Raw genomic sequence first — 9949 nt, forward strand, 5'->3', positions numbered from 1 at the left:
CTATTTGTTAGTATAAGATGAAGTAGTGTAAGAATCTGATATCTGTAATCAAAAGTAATGCTGTAGTTATGACAGATCCAGCATTGTAATCATTTATTCAATATAGTCTGTAGATCAGAAGTGCCCTTCTTCCATATTCACAGCCAGCTACAATGATGGAACAACTGATGATGCTTGATATTATCACGTTACACTATATCTGTAACCGCTGCATGACAGCAGATGAAATATTATATTCTTTTTTGTTTCTGAGGCTTTTCTTCACAGAACATTAACCGAACTGAAGAGTGGAAGCCACAAACAGCAGCTGAATCACACTATAGTTACAGTTACAATTACATTACAGCAGCTGACAATAGCTCATATTCTCCGTTTATGTGTCACGTAATCAGTCACTCATCAGTGGATGCAGGGCCACCACGCAGAACCACAATAAACAGTCGCATCACAGTGCTTTATTGCTTTCTGCTCCTGCACTGCATGTCAATTAAATATATATTTTCTTCCGTAAGATTGATATAATCTGATGTTTGACACTGGCTAAAAACAACATCTTTGCAGCTGTTTGACCATAGCGTTTAGCTCAAGTTGAAAAAGAAAGCGCACACATCAATTCCCTGACTATTCCCCTTTCATTTTCTACACACCAACACGATCATAACGATTACATGGGAAACAACAGAGGCCCTGCCAGAGCTCATTTGCAGCTGAATTAAAGATTCAGAGAAAATCTTGATTGATCCAGTTTAAAGACCAATCATTCTCAAAGCAAGCACAAGCAATACTGCAACACACATGCCAGCTGAATAGAAAACGAGTTCAATAAACATTCGACAAGATCATGATGGAGAGCACTTACGAAACTAGAAAAACATGTTTATCTTGCCTTCAAGCAGCACTGCTGGAGCATCAGGCTACGTTACGGATCATATTACTCATTGATTTAACAATATGTCACATTTGACAATACTGGCTTGCAAAAGAGCAAAAAACATGAACCAAACATTCTTTATGTTAAGATGTATTGTGCTTTTTTTTTTTTTTTTTTTTACATCTGTTTTAAAGGTACAATGTGTAAGATATGATTAGAATTTTAGATTAACTGTATAAGTGGTGGACAATGTGTCTCCACTTCCTTTTTGATACGATACATTTTTGTTGTGGTTTGATGATTGAGGAGAGCATATGGAAAGTTGTTGTTATATACACTACTGGTCAAAAGTTTTAGAACACACCAACTTTTCCAGAATTTAATTGAAAATTATGCAGTTTAATGTCTCAGTGTACTCTGAAATGAATGCACATTTGCAACATTTAAAATTCTTTATTGAGCATGATAGTGTTTTGAAAGTAAAAAAAAGATTCAAAATCACATTTTATGTTGGACTTAAGGACTAAAAAAAGACACAAAATGACCAAAAAAAGACACAAAATGACCAAAAAAAGACACAAAATGACTAAAAAAAGAAACAAAATGACCAAAAAAAGACACAAAATGACTTACAAAGACATGAAAATAATTAAAAAATGGACAAAATAGTCCAAGGCTCCATAGAGTTAAGTTGTTAACCAATTTCTTGTTCCCTGAAAAAGGCCTACTTGTATAATTCTGAAATGTACATTATCTTTCAGTTTTGGTTAAGCTTACCTTTTTTTATTTACCTCTGGCAGTTCACCACTTACCTTTGTACCCTTTCCTGTTTACCTGTTTATTTGACTTGAACTGCTTGAATTTCAATAAAAAACTGGGAAAATTGGGGTGTTCTAAAACTTGACCGGTAGTGTACATTTTTCTGTTATGGAAGGAGTTTAATGGTACAGAGTTACATGTTATGGACAGAGCGCTCAATATTCAACTCACATGCACCAGAATGAATTAATAGCAGGTACTGGTAATATCGGCTAGCTCAAGTGCTTACATGTGTCAGTTTCACATCAGGTTTCTCAACAAGTATGACAGGAATATGCAAGACATACACGAGACATGGAGTCCGCCAGAATCTGCTTTCCTAACATGTGCACTAACTAACTAAAAAATGAAGCCAAAATATTCTATGTAATCCATCTATTATGTGCATTTAGAGCCAGAGGCTGCATATGTTAGGAAAGCACACTTTCACTCAAGACAATGGGGTTTGTGTCCCGTGTAAAAAACAAATTAAATGGTATATGTAATGTTTTAACCCGGATACTGATTTAACTTCACCGGATAATGGTTTGTGAATTATATTTTCTTTACGTAACTTGCGTTTTTTTACATAACTTCCTTGGCTCACGTTACCCTTGCAACTACTTCACTTCCAGCATTTATGTACATGTATTTACTGTTTAAAGAGTCTAACTATAGCTTATAGCTCCACATGAAGTGTTTCAGTGGAATGTTGCACTACAGTCGAGATGGTGTGAAAATGTATATATGCATGCAGTGTGTGTTATATCTTAACAAGCTGTTTATCTCAGTGTCAGATACTGAATCATCCAGGTGCTTGAAACACTATTCAAAGTTTATTTAAGGCTCCAAGTGCTAATTCGAGTCTCACTTCTTGACTTTAAGAGGGCAAAATGCTTTGTCTCATAGTCTGCGCATTGAAAACCTTGAATGAACTTGCAGCATTTCCAAGTGGTATTATTGTTGATGCTGCTGTCACGAACAAAACCGGATAGCTTTCAAGCTTTCCTCGGTGACCAACATTGCCCTACACACTGCATTTGTTTCCAACCAAACAGAAACCAACATATGTTTTTTCTATTAATTTTCATCGGACTGGATCTAACTGAGATAGAAAAAACGGCGGACTTTCACTCAGGAGAACAGGGTTCATATCCAATGTGAAAACAAAAGTAAATTACTTATTACATAACTTTTTTTAACGTAACTTTCGATCTTTACTTATGGCTCACGTCACCCTCGTAATTACTTCATTTCCGGCATTTACGTACATTTATTTACTGTTTAAACTGTCTTTAATGACGCGTTCTTTTGCCCTACACCTAGGTCAGTGGTTTGTAGCCTAAATTTCACAGACACCGCAGCCTTTTTTACAACCTCAAACCATATGTGTATGTATAATTATATGTGTGCTATTTTTAGAAGGATCCATGCTTTTGACGAAAGCTCATTTGTGTCGTAATGGGTGGTTTTGACAAACAGTCTATTTTGTTGTTTAGGTTGGAGATCTTCCTGCAATATATTGTTTAGTTTTGGCTGTTTTCTTACTAAACCGGAGATAGAAATCTACAACCTATAACTATAGACCAATGCTACAAGCTAAGATTATAAAATAGTAGTGTTAATTTGACTGGCTCTTACAGTTTCAGTAATTAGTATGTAGGATGTAGTAATTATTGTATTCTTGCCCTGCTGATGACTGCAAATTTAGATTGGATGGACCCAGTTAGTTGTATACCGTATACCGGTTCACTAAACTGTTACCTGGGCATTACTGTTGTGGGACAGGAGGCAGCATTAAACACTTGGAAAGTTTACTATAGATGTTTGAGGACAGATTCAATACGTGTGTCCAACTGCTCACAAACTGGGTTGGAGGAGGTGAAATGCTGCCCCCTGTTATTTTGGAGCATGTATCAAAAATAAAAGTAAAAATATTATACCATAAAAATGTGTGATTTCTGTGAAAATGTTTATTTTATTTTATTTAAAAAATGTATTTGCACTAAACAGAAGTAAATCTATTGCTAAATGTACTCTTCCTTAACTTTTTTCATTTTTGTCATGCCACAAAACTATTGTACATGAAGTAGCAGCTAAATAATGACAAGACAAGTTTCCTGTTGGTCTGTAAATAATAAAAAAAGAAGTTATTTTATAGAACTAATAAAATGGTGTGGTTTGGGAATATTATCTAAAGCCAGACTGTTGTGTGTATATTTTTCAGGTGCTACTGTATGCAGGTAATAAGGCTTTTTATATTCACCTTGTGTCTTGGTGAAGGGCAAAACAGTGTTTGAGCTTTCATATTTGCACAAATAAAATGATTACACCACAAATAAAACCATGTGACTGGTCCGAACTCTGATCCCTGCGATTGTAACAGCAAAATTATTATGTTTTTAGTGTAGAATATGTTTTTACATCCTGTTTGTTGTTGTTTTGGAGGCGTTTAATTAAACGAATACCCACAAGTTCCCCAAAAATCTGCATTTCTCAACGGTTTCAATAATTGAAAAACCTCCCTGGAGTCCCCGGACGCCTAACATCAGGTAAATTAGCAGCAAAACATTTTCCCTGTGCTACCTGGCACAAATTACTGCTACTGGAGCTGTCTGTGTGTAAAATACATATTTCACAATTATAGTAATAAGAATATATTCTAATCTGATGAGCTCCAGCTTTCAAACTTGTGATCAAGAGTTGTTTTCGTCTTTACAGTTCTTTTGTTTTCTTTCCGTCTTTGAAGGCACAAACACTTGACTGACTCTTGCCTCTACACACACACTCTCTCACACACAAGCACACGCACACACACACACACACACACACACACTGTCACAGTCCAAATATTTTTTCTCATGTTATTTTTATTTTTCTTTCCCTTTCTTACATCCTGTCAGTTGTTTTTCTTTCTCTTTGAGTTTGATAGATTTTATAAACCCTCCTTTTTTAGGCACATGGTTGTATCCACACGCTAATCAAAATCTTTGATTTTCTTCGCTTTTTCTCGGGTGGTTAGTGATCATTTCAAGGCAAGGCTGTGCATCTCCACAAAGCTTTGGCATTGATATTTCAATCAACTTCTCTTTTTGGACTTTCAAAAGCTTTTCACAATAATGTTTTTGTTTCTGGGTGTTCGGCTCCAGCCTCCTATTCACATTTACTGTCAATACTGAAAATATTAAAAGTGGAAAAGAAACAATTTCTCATAACATCACATCTTTATTCCCATTCTATTTCATCTTCAGAGCTTTATATGCAATACTTGAAGATAGCAGACCTTTTTTAAGCTTTAACAACTTGCAGTGTTCGTATTTATATGTTATATATTATTCATTTACATGGTGGAGTTCAGTAATGTTGTGTTGTTAAACCTCTTCAGAATTACCTACTGAATCATATCCACAATCATCCTCAGTCTGTATTTTATTTTCTCATTATTATGATGTAAGTTCTTTTGTTATACTTTGTCTTTATTTTGAAATAAGTCATTGTTTTAAGAAAATTTAATTTTAAGTATTTTGAGATACTATGCTTTTGAGAAATATTTTTTGTTTGTTTTTTATTAAGTCATATTTTGCAAAGGTTTCTCATAAATTATGACGCTTTGTCAGTAGTTTGACAAACTAAGTTATTATTTATTTATTCTATTTTTAAGTTTTTCATTCTTTTTGAGATACTGAGTCTTCCACGACATTTTTGGGAAAAAATAAAAATATGCACCCGGGGGAGAGGGGTACGATTTTGAGAAAAGAGCCGCAAATTTACGAGATTAAAGTGGCAAATCTACGAGGAAAATTAAAAAAAAAAAAAAACATTTTTTAATTACATTTAAAGTGGCAAATCTGCGAGAAAAAAGTCGCAGATTTATGTGAAAAAAAAAGGGTTTTGTCTTTGTCAAGGAACCTGAACACACCACAGGAAAGCAGGGGATGGAGTTTCAGTACGTAACTAACGTTGTATTTTGTATAGCCTTCGCCCTCTAAGAGCTATTGCTATTGGGTTCAGGGCAAAGTGGGATATGTAGAGTCTTTATTTTAAGATCAGTAATTATTCAGAGAAATGTTGTCAATATTTTAATAGATAGATAGATATACTTTATTTATCCCAAGCTGGGAAATTACAATTTAATTTATAATTTAAAGAATGTTGCTCATTAAAATAACTTCCTAATCTTCTTGTTCCATCACAAGGCTAGGTTTTTATCTTATAATTTCCTTGTCCTGGCTGAAGTATGCTTCCATATAAAGGGACCTCGGTGAACTTGCAAGCTTCTATGTAGAAAATACGTCATCATAATTGTGGTGAATATTTCTGCAGAGATGTTCCTGTTATGTACTTGATTTTTTTTCCTATTGCATATGTATTCTGAAAAGCATAAAAACCTTGGAAAGTAAAAGGAAGGAAAGGGGTTAAAGAGAGAGTTGTGCGAGTTGTATACAACCCGAACCATTCTCTCCAGCTATAAAAACCCCATGCAGCAACATTGATTTACAACAGCCATCAATCAGCCCTCTGCAACTTCGAGAAACTTTCACTCATGGCTGACATAAAATGATATTATTGCGGGCTGCCTCTGGGACCTGGATGCAGCAGAGCTTTTGGCCTCCTCTCCTTTCCCCCTCCAGCCTGAGTCACACTCCCTAAACAGGAGTGGCAACAGGACGGGGATAAAACACTGTACCGGGGGAGCTGCCCCCTTCGCGACCTGCTTCTCAGGCCATCGATCTCACTCAGGGGCCTCGGCACCGGCCCATGGATCTCCCTGATTGAATTCCTCCTGTTCCTAACAGAGTGGCTGCTGTTGGCTAGCTGACCAGCAACAGGCAAGACATTACCTAAGAGTTGATTTGACATTCTTTGGATAAAATGTTTTTTTTTTAAAAAGCTGTTTTTTTTTAACATAAATTAAATTGGTTTTGAATAACTTTTATGCCACTTTAACCCTTTGATGCACAACATGGGTCTAAAGTTGGTTGAATTGTGTGCATGTGTGGTTGTGGGAGTGGGTGCACATGTGTGAGTAAGTAAGTGTATATGTGGTGAATATGGCATAGCTTGTCTACCTGCACTCTTCAATTAATTTGTAATCGATTTGTTTGTTTTTCTGTGTTTTTTGTTGTTGTTGTTGTTGTTGTTGTTTTAAACTGTAATTATGTGTATTGTGAAGCACATTGAGTCTGCCTTGTGCATGAAATGCGCTCTATAAATAAAGTTGAATTGAATTGAATTGAATAAAGTGACCCGACAGAGTTTTTATGTTCTATATCTTTGCAATAAATTATTTTCATCATTCAGTATTCCAGGTTTTCCTCAATTAGTTTGTTTTTGATCCTTATATATCCTAATTGTATGTTTTCCTTTATTCATTTTTTAAGAAAATCCCTTTTTCTGTCACTACTCGTCGAATGCACATGGGTCAAAAATTAACCATATCCATTTTTTAGCTTAGTAGCTTGCTAAGCTAACTTGTTAGCTAACTTCTTGGCTAAGTAGCTTGCTAAGCTAACTGCTTAGCTAACTTCTTGGCTAAGTAGTTAGCTTAGCAAGCTACTTAGCCAAATAGTTAGCTATGTAATAATACAAAACCTTTTTTCCTCATAAAGTATGAGAGGCAAAATGGAAATAGTGATCCGTTTTTTAATCAAAAACAAGATATTTAAAGAATACTTGGAATATTCAATCATAAAATAAGTTGATATCAAAAGATAGAGCACAGAAACACACAGCAGCATTAAATAACATGGGAAATGAATGCGGGTTATTTTTGACCCATGTTGTGCATTGGAAGGGGTTAAAATATGTTGTGCATCAAAGGGTTAATCAACCTGGTCACTCTCTTATACATACTCCCGCTGCTTTGTGCCCACATATGTGTGTGTTCTTGTGCATTTGACAGGTTCCACCAGCCCCGCTGATTTATCCCACAGTAAAACACTTGTTATGCAAAGCACTTATTAAAGCGTCAGCGGCGAGGATCGATAAACCATTCTTTACGACAACAGCTTAAGAAAACCTGGTCACGGAGAGACAGCGTGCAGTGGTTTTGCCATGATATACAGCATCGCGGGGTCAAAATTAATTTACTGATGTGAATGTGAGAAACGCCATGCCAATAAAATGGCAGAGAGAAACTATTATGAATCAGCTTGCCTGGCTGTCTGTAACCATAAATACTAAAAACATCATTAGAGGCTTGGAAAGGAAACATCAATTATAACGATTATTGGCAATGGAGATCTACGGGACTGTGGAGGTACAAGCAAGAGAGCTCATGGGACTCTAATGACTGCAAGCAAAGAGTATTTGTAAATGATGTTTGTGAGCTGAGTACATAATTGTGTGTGTAAGTGTTTACAGGGAGAGTGACTGAGGGAGGGACATCACTCCTATATGCAAACTCAACACAATCTATCGTATATGTGCAACACTGACTAAGCACATTGTCACATGATGGATGTAACCTCAGCAGAGACCTGTGGAGCACTTGTCTGCTTCACCAGCTCACATTATGTGTGCTAGTAAATGATGCTGAAATGTTCACATGCATCAAATCAGTGAAAAAGCTGTTTATGGCGGGATTACGGTGCCCGGAAAACAATAATGTTTGGACGAGCTGAGAGGAATAGGCCGCAGATGAACTTTTCACGGTCGGCAGCTGCCAGATATATATATATATATATATATTTCTATATGTTTCCATAGTGCTTATGAAGCTTCTGACAAGGGTAAACCCAAATGCTACACTGTAAAAAGTCTGGCAGCAAAAGTTGCCAAACACTTACGTAGCGTCAAACAACCATAAGTTGTATTTTACACATAATTTATTTGAAAATACAAATAATATACAGTAAATAATCCATCCAGTAATTACACCATCCAACCCAACATACTCAAAAACAAGCTCACAGAGATGGGAGTGGATCTTTCCTTTATCTCCTGGATCACAGATTACCTGACAGGAAGACCACAGTATGTCAGGTTGGGAACTGTGTTTCTGGGACATTAATGAGCAGCACAGGAGCTCCACAAGGGACTGTTCTGGCTCCATTCCTGTTCACACTGTACACAGCAGACTTCAAATAAAACTCCAGAGTCCTGCCACATCCAGAAGAGAGACATAACATTGTGGGAAAGCTAAAAATTGAGTAAAGACCCTATATGCTTCGAACTGCAAATGCATCGTCTTCTGTCACAATTCCAATTGTCCTCCTTCATCCGGCCTCAGGATCGGCAAAATTGACCCAAATGAGACTGTAAAGCCTGATTTCCACCGGGCGCGTTACAGCAGCGTCACGTCAGCACAGCGTTCACCGTTGCAAATAGGTAACACTCTAATCAATGAGAGCATTTCCACCGGCCGCGCTGCGTAACGTTACAGCAACGTCTCAGCAGCGTCTCTACGCGAGCATTAGGTAGGACTTCTATTTCTCCGCGAGACGCTGCCAAACCGCATAAATCTCAACAGAGCAGATCGCACCAGACAGGAAGTCCGAATCAACGTAAAACATTCCGGCCCCTTTCAAAATAAAACACAATACGCAGTTCATGCAGCCTAGAACTACTTCACATAAACATTATGTTATGACTGGGGCACCAGATCAGCATTCAATCAATCAAAGGGTCTCAGAGGATCGGCGACACGGACGACAAGAGACTGATTGTTGAAGTGGAACATCATACAATCATTTATGACATAACATATTGTTTTTATAAGGATAGATGGTCAGATCAACAGATCTTTCACGTCAGAGAAGCAAAGTAAGCTGTTGGTTGTTGTTGTTTACTTTATACACACAGTTTATCCATAGACTGTATAAATAGAGTTTAGAGTTTATCACGGGATCTCGCGGTCTCCCGTATGGTCAGGATTATCGCGTGATCTCGCATGTATACGACCGGCTCGCTAAGCTGACGTGACGCTGCTGTAACGCGCCCGGTGTGAATTGACGCCGGGCAGAAGATGCAGCAAAACCGCGGTGAAGCCGTGCCGCTGCTGTAACGTGCCCGGTGGAAATCCCCAGTCACCCAGGTTACTAAACCCTTATTAGTAATCCAGTTCACCAGTTAATTGAATAGATAAATAAATTAATATATTTTATGTGACAGATAAGTAAATGAATAGGGTTGATTTAAATAATCTTACATAAAATGAATAAATAGGATTTATGATTAAAATCTTAAATATGTCAATAAATAGATTAAAACAGATCAATAAGTAATTTATCTGTTTTTTTTTTTTTTTTAAGTATTTTGTTTTTATTTAAAATGTGCCTT

Source organism: Centropristis striata, chromosome 24, assembly GCF_030273125.1.
Source record: "Centropristis striata isolate RG_2023a ecotype Rhode Island chromosome 24, C.striata_1.0, whole genome shotgun sequence".
In the NCBI taxonomy this organism is placed as follows: Eukaryota; Metazoa; Chordata; class Actinopteri; order Perciformes; family Serranidae; genus Centropristis; species Centropristis striata.